Consider the following 9,520-nt stretch of genomic DNA (forward strand, 5'->3'; position numbering starts at 1 on the left):
GGCCTGCCCACATTCCAAGGGAGAAGAGGGAAGGAGCGCTCACCATGGAGTGCCCATTTGACCTTAGTAGGATATCCAACAGAGCATTAACTTGGGCTTTCCCAGTATTGCATCAGTTAGGTTCAAATGGGTAAATAAAATAAGGGGCACCTAGTCTCACTCCCTATGCTCATCACTGAGCAAGCTCTGTTCAGTCACTTTTCCCCAAGAACAAAATGGGAGGCACCTTCCCAAACAGTGAGGGTTGTTTAACACTAAACTGTTTACTAAGAAAAACTGCCCAGTCCTTTGCTGAATATAATCATGAAAACTTCTCCTCTCTCTGAAACAGATCTGGTGCCCCCTGCCTGGCTGCAGGAACATAGATCTTGAGCTGTAAGGGCCTTTCAAGATGCCTTTTGGAACAAGTCGTCTCAGATTCAAGATGCTGAGTGCCTTTTTAGATCTAATCTCCTCAGCCCAGCTCACAAATGGCTTTCACAGACCCCACTGTCAAAAATCAACTGCTTCCCTCCCAACTACATTAATCTGCCATTGCATTCTGGCCTGTTTCTCAATGAAGGCAGCCAGAGACCACACTGCAGCCTGCTGACAGCCCTGTGAACATCTCCAGCAAACAGATGGTGGAATCTGTTTCAGAAACTCCATGATTCATCACCACAGCTTAAAGTTACAGGTGGTGGGAAAGGGGAGAGGGGGTAGGGGACCAAAGGCAGGGGAATTATAGGAACTGTCCATGGGGTCACCACTTTGCCAGTTGAGACATGGCCAGCAACAAGTAGCAGTTGTACGCAGGGTCTCAAGTACCTTGCCCAGCCATGAGCCCTGTAACAACTATCATCAAACAATGTCTGGCATGAAGCAGGCACCGCCATCCATGTATGTTTAATGAAACCCATTCTAGAGAAGCATCCAATTTCTAGGCTGGCAGAAATCTTGATTAATCACCTAATTCAAACTTTTTTTTTTTACATATGGGGAGGTGTGGCCCTGTAAGTGGGTAGTGATTCCCCCCAAATCACAGAGAAGTTAGCAAGCAGCCAGACTGGAATAAGAAACCCAATCTACAGATGCCTAGGCCAGTACTTTTGTACTCCACAGTGTGAACCACCCTCCTCCTCTATCACTTTACAGATGGGAATACAGAGAGGAAATGATTTCCTCAAGGGTAAAGAACTAGTGAAGTACCCTGGCTGGATCAGAGTCCAGTTATCTGATTCTTAGTATAATGCTCTTTTCTTGCTCCACCACAATTCCCCTCCCAATACAGATATATTGTGTGCTGTGTGTTTTGCGCAGGAAGGGAGCAGAGACTATAAATTGCAGGTGTTTACTTTGGAATGTTAGGGCTTGGGAAGAAAGTGCCCTGAGCTGGGCCCCAGGGAATGAGGCTTTGTGCCTGAGAGTTGGGGGAATGAAAGAAAGATGTGACGCAGGGTTGAAAGCCAACAGGAGAAGTGAAACTAGTCTTGAGTAATTGCTGTTAGAAAGCAGGTATGCTTGGCCGCAATGAGGTAATGCCTCTGCTTGCTATATTAGAGCATGTAAGATTATGGAAAATGCAAGCAGCTCTCTTTTATGAGCTCACTTCCTGGTGAAGAAGCCCAGGCCAGAGGATGAGAGGAAACAAGCTGATAAACAACTGCTGGGTGCACCATCATATTCCCTTCCAAGACCATTATTTCATGTGCTCTGCCAAAAAATCTCCTCAGGTTGGTAAGAAAGGTAGTACCCCTGGTTTACAAATGAGCAAATATGGAATCTAGAAAAATGGTACTGATGAACCTATTTGCAGGGAAAGAATGGAGATGCAGATGTAGAGAGTGGACTTGTGGACACAGTGGGGGAAGGAGAGCAGGATGAATGGAGAAAGTAGCACTGACATATATACACGATCATTTGTAAAGTAGATAATTAGTGGGAAGCTATTGTAGCCCAGCCTGGTCCTCTGTGATGACCCAGAAGGGTGAGATGTGGGGAGGGGAGGAAGGCTCCAGAGGGAGGGGATATATGTATAATTACTGCTGGTTTGCATTTTGTATAACAGAAACCAATACTGTAAAGCAATTTTTCTGCAATTAAAAATAAATTTAAAAAAGAAAGCTAAGGAACTTGCCCAAATTTACACAGTGATTCAAATAGCAGCACCATCATTTCTCACCTCTCACTTCACCTTCCCCATAGTCTTCCTCATCACACCAAGTGTTTTGATGAAAAGTCTCCATGGTTTCCCACCCACAATGGCAAATCTGTTTAAGGATGATGAAAAAAAATCAGACAGGAAGGACAGGCAAGGCAGGAGGAAGGTGACTTTCTCTACCCAGCATGTCACCATAAAGACCAGGGCATTAGCTATTTCAAGTTTGTAGTCAGAGCTAGCCGCATATGTCCACCATGAATGTTTATCATCTTGAGATCAAGTCCCAGTACAAAATCCAGTAGAAGGGCAGAGAGTATAAGGCAGAGAAAGGGATTAAATCGGTGAGTGGTACCTAGACTATACTAAAATAGGAGGAGGGCTTCTGATGTAAGGTAATCACCATCTGTGCCAAGTCAGGCTGTTTAAAAAACTATAAGACTACTATAAGACTACTATGGTAACCCCTGTTACCATCATTTCATTTTAAAGATGCCGTTTTGAAGCCAAGAGATAGGAAGGTGGAATCACAAAATTCAGTTTAAATTAAATATGTTTAGCTTTAGAAAAACTCATTGGCTTTCAGAATTTAAATACTTTCAACTTCAGGAAAAACTTGTTCTCCTTATCTCATTTAGAACTAGGATGTCCAGCCATGCTAGTTAACTTGGGACTAAGGGATGTGGGATTGTCAGGGATGAAACTATAAATAAAAAAGTCCCAAAATGGATGAGTTAGTCACTCTATCTAGGACTCGAAGTGTGGTGAGCCAGCACAATCCATGGACAGCAGGCTGAGAATCACTGCCACAGATAATTTTCTCTTGCTCTCTCTCTAGGATTCAAACAATATGAAGTGAAAAGTGACCATGGAATTAAATAATGGAGAGATGAAATCTTTATATCCTGAAGGTAAAATCTTTCTGAATCATAGGCTTGACCTCATGCAGTCAAGAAAGGGAGGTCAGAGATCCCATTGCTCAATATTTTCTGAGCACAAAATAAGCTCCAGTCCAGCTTCTCCTATGGCAATCGGCCATGTGGGGTCTGCATGTACACTGTTCTACCTTCACACAGAGAAATGCATTCAACCAAGTGCTTTGAGTTACTGCACCAGCTGTCATGGAGTAACCTCTCTTCATGATAGCCCTCCAAAGCAATCAGGTTCATTCCCAGGAGCTAGCCAAGTCTCTTTTACACTCACATAAATAAAAGTCACACACAATGCTATACTTCACTTTACTTCTCTTGTATATTTCATGTAGCAATCACTTTGTTTCCCTGTCCTGGAAGGCCTCACCACACAGCCACATTGGATTTCAGAAACCAAGAACTCACCCCAGTGCTCCTGCTAAATGGTCCAGTAACCAGGTATTGCTAGGTTGGCTACTGCCCCTCTCTCTTTGTTTATCACATGGTCTCTCCCCCTTCGTTGCTCTATCTCCTCAATGGATCACATGCCTGTTTCTGAGAGTGACTGTATGAGATGCAGTGAATGTGGCTAGAAAGTTATAATGACCAGGGTGGAAGCATGAAGGCTGCCCTAAATTTATTGTCCTTACTAGAGACTAGTAAGTAGTAAGGATACAGTGGTCATTCTAACATAGACTCATGGATAGAGGTCATTTCAACCTATAAGATGCAGGAAACCCTCCTAAGCCATACACATCAAATGATTATCTATACTGCTTTTAAAGAACTCTAGAGGAAAGAGGACTCAACAGTTTTTCTCAGTAGCTTGATGACTCTCACTGTCAATAAATCATTTACGTCTCATTTTAAATCTTTTTCTGATACAGTTCAGTTCAGTCGCTCAGTCGTGTCCGACTCTTTATGACCCCATGAACCGCAGCACTCCAGGCGTCCCTGTCCATCACCAACTACCAACTTAAGGTAAATTCCTTTGGTCAGGTCCTCAGAGGAAATGGAGGACAGATTGGCCACTGTCATCCTGACAGGAGCCCTTCATCAACACAGATTAACTCAGATTGCTGGTATCTTGTGCTCAGTTGCTCAGTTGTGTCAAACTCTTGCGACCCCATGGATCATAGCCCACCAGGCTTTGCTATGCATGGGATTCTCCAGGCAAGAACACTGGAGTGGGTTGCCATGCCCTCCTCCAGGGAATCTTCCCAACCCAGGGATTGAACCTGTGTCTCTTGCATCTCTTGCATTGGCAGGAGGATTCTTTACCATCTGAGCCACAGGAGAAGCCCTGCTGGTACCTTACCTTTGGACTTTTCCCTCCCCAAATGAGCACTCTACCTCTCCCTGTGGTGTCTCCTTCCCAAGCCTGTGATCATTTGTTCTCAACTTTTCACTCCTGTGTATCCCTACTTATATGTGAGCACTTACTTAGTATTAATGAAACTGGAAACATTGCTCTTGTATTTTTCTTGGTGGAGAAAAACAAAGCAAATTCTTCCAACACCTTATCTCCTCCCCAGTCTCCATGGAAAAGGACTCAAACACTACTGGTTTTGGACTGGTTTGCGAGAAGCAGCTTTGTTGGCACTGTTATTGGCAAGGGAATATGAATAGGCCTTTCTCCTCACACCCCCAGACAGTGTGCATAGCCTACTAGCCAACCCTTTAACAAATAGTGGGTTGGCCAAAAAGTTTGTTCAGCTTTTTCCATAACAGTTTACAGAAAAACCTGGAAGAACTTTTTGGCCAACCCTATTCATCCTAGTCGGGCTTCCCTTGTGGTTCAGATGGTAAAGTGTCTGCCTGCAACGTGGGAGACCCGGGTTTGATCCCTGGGTCAGGAAGATCCCCTGGAGAAGGAAATGGCAACCCACTCCAGTACTCTTGCCTGAAAAATTCCATGGACTGTGGAGCCTGGTAGGCTACAGTCCATGGGGTCGCAAAGAGTCGGACATGACTGAGCGACTTCACTTCACTTCACTTCACTCATCATACTCAGTGTTGAGACTTTAAGAAATAATTAATAGGCATAGGCATATGGCTTCAGTGGGTAAATAGAGTCATACTCCAGAAAAATTTCTTGCTCTTGTACTGAATTGGGTATATAAGCAACCTGACCATTCTAGATCTTTCTGCGTCAGTGCGTGCTAAGTCACTTCAGTCGTGTCCAACTCTGTGCAACCCTATGAACTGTAGCCCGCCAGGCTCCTCTGTCTATGGGATTCTCCAAGCTAGAATACTGGAGTGGGTAGCCATTTCCTTTTCCAAGGGATCTTCCCGACACAGGGATGGAACCTTGGTCTCCTGCGCTGCAGGTGGATTCTTTACCACAAGTGCCACCTGCTTCAGACACAGCCTCAAAAAGAATCTATAACCACTTTCCAAGTATTTCTTGCCTTATTTTCTGCCACCTGAGTTCCCCCAGAATTTTCTCCTCTATACATCTCCACAATGGGCATCTCTCCAGATTCTCTTATGCCTGAAATCATCTCATGACTTATCTACCCCCAGAATTGTGTTTGTTTCCCATTTGTATCGTGGTAACTTGAAGAAGACCTCACTTTTTGTAAGGTTTATTGAGGTACACATGATATATGAAAATCTGTACATATTCAATGTATATATCTCAATGAGTTTGGACACATGCCTACATCTGTAACACCACCACCACAGCCAAGGCACTGAATATATTCATAATCTTCAAAAAGTTCCTTGTAATGAATTTGAGTCAGTTCTAGTGAGGTGGATGAACCTAGAGCCTCTTATACTGGGCGAAGTAAGTCAGAAAGAGAAAAATATCATGTATTAACCCATATATATGAAATATAGAAAAACTGTACTGATGAACCTATTTTCAGGGCAGGAATAGAGATGCAGACATAGAGAATGGACTTGTGGACATAGAGGGTAAGGAGAGGGCGGAACGAATTGAGAGAGTAGCACTGAAACATAAACTATCATATGTAAAACAGATAGCTAATGGGAAGTTGCAGTATAACACAGGGAGCTCAACCCAGTGCTCTGTGACAACCTAAACGGGTGGTATGGGGTGGGGGTAGGAGGGAGTTTGGAGAAGGAGGAGACATGTATACTTATAGCTGATTCATGTTGTCATACAGCAGAAACCAACACAACATTGTAAAGCAATTATCCTCCAATTAAAAATAAATAAACAAATTGAAAAAACAAGTTCCTTGTATTGTTTTGTGGGTTTATGTGTGTTAAGAAAACTTAACATAAGGTCTATCCTTGCAATGTATTTTTGAAGTGCACAACACCATATCGTTAACCACAGGCACAAAGCTGTACAGAATATCTCTAGAAGTTATTCATCTTGTGTAACTGAAACTTTATGCCTACTGAGAAACAGCTCCACATTCCCCCTTCCTCCAGCCTCTGGCAACCACCATTCTACTCCATGCTTATAAAGACCTCACTTTAGGTCTAAATCTTGTCTTTCAAATTCTCAGCTTTCTTGCTTGTGGATTGTCTTTCTAAGCCTTCTCCCTCCTCCCATCCTCTTTTAATCTGGGGTAGAAAGACTAGCAAAAGTAGCTGTGTTGGGTTTGTTTGTTCATTTATTTGCATTTCTCCGTCCTAAGGTGAAGATGTTCACCAAGAGGTAAGATGTTGGGAGGCAGGAAGCCAGGGAGTTAGTGCAGAGGATCAACCGAGTCATCAATAACCTAGAAGGTCAATTATAAATAATCAAGTTGGCCATGGAGAGACAGGGAAAGCCCATAAAAAGAACCTCCATGTTAAGTCCTGGGCTATTCCCTTTCTCCTGAGTCTGAGATTAGAAAGGTGAAAATTGGAATGATTTCCTAAATTTTATATGAGCTTCTCCCTTCTTTGGAAAAATAAAATAAAATACTACTCATTGAGCTCCCTGTCTGTCTTTTGCTTTGGAAAGTGGGGTATCAATCAGAGATCTTCACCCCAGGTCTTATTCTGCCTGGACCAGTGCCACCACCTTTAGTGTTCAATTGGTTGGCTAGGAGACCTATCTCACACCCTCCACCGGTTAGGAACTACTCCAACCAGCCTGCTCTGGCAAGACACCATTAAGTTCTATCAACAATGGATTAACTGGTAAAGCATTTCCCTACAACCTTAAGTTAATAATCCCAGCCCTGCTATTGTTGCCCAGTACTCCCTCTACCCATGACCTCCAGTAATGAATAAAACGCCACCACAGCTGACCTCCTCCATTCAATGAATCTAGCCAGTGTAGGAAGAAGGTGCACTGAATGCTTCTACTACTTCAGCAGACAGGAGAGGCAGTCTGGCATGTGAAGAGTGTTTTTCAAATGGGGTCCCCTAACACCTCTGCATCAGAATCACCATCAGTACTTGTCAAAAATGTAGACTACGACCTCCTTTTAAGATTCACTGAATTAGAGTCTATGGAATTTGCATTTTTCAAAAATCCTCAGTTGATTCTGATGGAAACTAATGATTGAGAAATAGCATCTTCATGGACAAGAGTCCAGATTTTGGAATCCAGATCTGGGATAGGGTCCTGAGGTCTGCCCCTTACAAGTTAGATGAACTTGAAAGGCTCACTTAAAACCTTTGAGTTTGAGTTTCCTCTATAAAATAAAGACGATGGAACACAGAGTTCAAGTGAAGTATCATCTGTGCTATGTTATCCTAACACCAGGATAGGTAATTCTCCCACCTACTAGAGAAGACAATATCGTCCCATTAAGTAATAGAGAAGACTCAGAGTCACTCAAGAAGGGGAACATTATTCCTCTTCCCTTTCTCCCCTAACCAGTCTCTCAGTGATTTCTCCTCACCATGAGACTTCTTTCTGCTTTGTTTCCTACCATGAAATAGAATCATTTGGCCCAGTGTTCCTTTCAAGAATGGATTTATAGCTAAACTATTTCAGGTTTTTCTGGAAATCATCATGCTTTGGCACACAGTAGGAACTCAAATATTTACTGAGCAAATGCAATCTTTTACTTCCAGTCCAACTCACTTCAACATCTGCATTTCAGTTTAACCCCAGCACCCCAATTCAGTACCATAACCCCAATTTTGGCAAGTCTAAGAAGTCAACCAGCACATCAGCAAACCCGATCCACTTTTATTTCTATAGACAGGTCAGAACAAAATCCTTCCCTCCACTCCCAGAGACCCGGACTTCCTCTACTCAAGTTACCAACTCTCCTGGGGAAACCAACCAGCATTTAACTCTTAGGTCTTCACACCGTGTCAACACGAAAAGGGAATCCAGCCCCGATTCCTCTTAGCCTCTGTGTAAACAACAGACTTGAGGAAGTAAAAATGAACCAGTTTGCCTTTGGGAAGAAAACAGCTTCTCTGAGCTGTCAGATGAAAGGGCAGGAAGCCTGAGAAAGGAAGGGGAGAAGGGGGGTTGAGCAAAGGGAGAGCAAACAGTTTCTTATCCAGTTGTTTCAATTGTATTTGGCCCAAGTTGCAAATTTACCTTCTGACCACGAAGGCTGATTGACTTGTTCCCTCTCTTCGGACTCACATCTGAGAAACAACTTCTCCTCACAGCTTGTCAGAGGGGATGGGAATTCCAGCTGCTCTTTGCAGTGATGCCTGAAAAAAAACTTGCTTTACCTTTGGGAGAGAGAGGCGGAGTCTAACCTAATGGGAATTAACTCCAAACACGCTGGAGGCTTCAAAGTCAGCCTCAGACATGCAGGCACTTAAGTAGCTTAGCAGGCACAGCATCCCCCACCTCCATCCTCACAGATGCCAAGTCAGCTGTGCGTGAGTAAGTGAGAGTGTGTGCATGCGTGTGTATGTGTGTGTGTGTGAGCGTGTGCAGATATGTCCACACTTGAACTGCATAGCTGTCTCACTTCCTCACCTGCTGCCCAAATGCTTGCCGAGGAATAGATGTTCTCCCTAACTTCCCAAACCCTAAATAATCTCACCATGTATATTACATAGCAGATTTACATGGTTGGAAATGACGCAGTAGACACATGCCTGAAGGGAGTAGGACAGAATAAACTCTTCCCCAAACTGATTTCCACTATATGATGGGGAAGGTGCTCCAACAGGGCCATCCATGACTCCAAGGTGTCTCAAGTTTACACTGAAAAACTTAAAATCACACATTGAAAAGGCTAAATAATACTTTAGAAAAAAATAACAGTACTATCAAAAAATAATAGCACTACCAAAAGTCAATGTTTAATATCCCAAAGCACCAATAACTGTTCTTATATTTGAGCGAAGAATTGAGAAGTCTGGAAAGTCATGAAGCTTTGCCTGACACTCTGCTCCAAGCTGATGTCATTTCTCCCACCTCTAATGTCCCTGGCACTCTATATTTATTTCAGGAAATTTATTACCTTCTACCTTGTATCAACTTTTTGCATATATGTCTTCTTTCACCTCTGAGTTGCCTTGTGAACAGGGAACTTGGCTGAACAAAATGAGTTAGAAGAAGGAATGGTAACTAGCTAAA

General features: G+C 43.2%; 1 protein-coding gene across 1 annotated transcript in view; it reads right to left on the minus strand.

Annotated features, from left to right (window-relative positions):
• LHFPL1 (LHFPL tetraspan subfamily member 1) overlaps positions 1-8,621 on the minus strand; it is a 62,408-nt gene extending 53,787 nt beyond the window's left edge. The window contains exon 1 of the mRNA XM_043458984.1: positions 8,522-8,621. The gene's annotated coding sequence lies outside the window, so the exon portion shown is untranslated. The remainder of the gene's footprint in view (positions 1-8,521) is intronic.
• Positions 8,622-9,520: the final 899 nt, after the last annotated feature.

This window comes from Cervus canadensis, chromosome X (assembly GCF_019320065.1).
Source record: "Cervus canadensis isolate Bull #8, Minnesota chromosome X, ASM1932006v1, whole genome shotgun sequence".
Taxonomy (NCBI): domain Eukaryota; kingdom Metazoa; phylum Chordata; class Mammalia; order Artiodactyla; family Cervidae; genus Cervus; species Cervus canadensis.